Source organism: Apium graveolens, chromosome 2 (genome assembly GCF_009905375.1).
Source record: "Apium graveolens cultivar Ventura chromosome 2, ASM990537v1, whole genome shotgun sequence".
In the NCBI taxonomy this organism is placed as follows: Eukaryota; Viridiplantae; Streptophyta; class Magnoliopsida; order Apiales; family Apiaceae; genus Apium; species Apium graveolens.
The window spans coordinates 158,101,060-158,101,813 of record NC_133648.1 but is presented as its reverse complement, the minus strand read 5'-3'; the positions used below and the strand labels follow the sequence as shown (position 1 = coordinate 158,101,813).

Sequence of the window (754 nt, the reverse complement as noted above, 5' to 3'; positions counted from 1 at the left end):
AAATTGATGACATTCAGTCAAGCATCCTTCATCCGGCTATTCAAGCTAACACCTTTGAAATCAAGCCGGGCACTATTCAGATGGTGCAGAATTCTGTTTCTTTTGGAGGAGCGGCAACTGAAGACCCCAACATGCACATAAGGAATTTTGTCGAGATCTGCAGCACTTTTAAGTATAATGGCGTGACTGATGAGGCTATCAAGTTGAGGCTTTTCCCATTCTCACTGAGGGATAAGGCTAAAGACTGGTTACATTCTGAACCAGCTGGGTCAATCACTACGTGGCATGATCTTGCGCAAAAGTTTCTGGTGAAGTTTTATCCAATGGCAAAGACTGCTGCTATGAGGAGTGCTCTCACTCAGTTTGCGCAACAACCTACAGAATCTATGTGCGAGGCTTGGGAACGCTACAAGGAAATGTTGAGAAAATGTCCACATCATGGAATGCCGGATTGGATGGTAATCACTGGTTTTTATAATGGTTTGGGGGCTCAATCTCGGCCCATGCTCGATGCAGCAGCTGGAGGCGCCTTATGGGCTAAAAGCTATACTGAGGCGTACAATCTTATTAAGACGATGGCTGCAAATGAGCATCAAAACCCAACTCAGAGGATGACATCAGGCAAGGTAGCAGGTATTCTGGAAGTTGATGCAGCCACCGCTATTGCAGCCCAGCTCCAAGCGCTATCAATGAAGGTTGATTCTTTGGCTACGTATGGAGTTAATCAAATAGCTATGGTTTGTGAGCTTTGTGC

At 45.6% G+C, this 754-nt stretch overlaps 1 non-coding gene across 1 annotated transcript; it reads right to left on the bottom strand.

Annotated features, from left to right (window-relative positions):
- Positions 1-338: 338 nt before the first annotated feature.
- LOC141709725 (small nucleolar RNA R71) lies at positions 339-445 on the bottom strand. The gene has a single exon (XR_012570289.1). It is a non-coding gene; the product is annotated as a small nucleolar RNA R71 (small nucleolar RNA).
- Between the last annotated feature and the right edge of the window lie 309 nt (positions 446-754).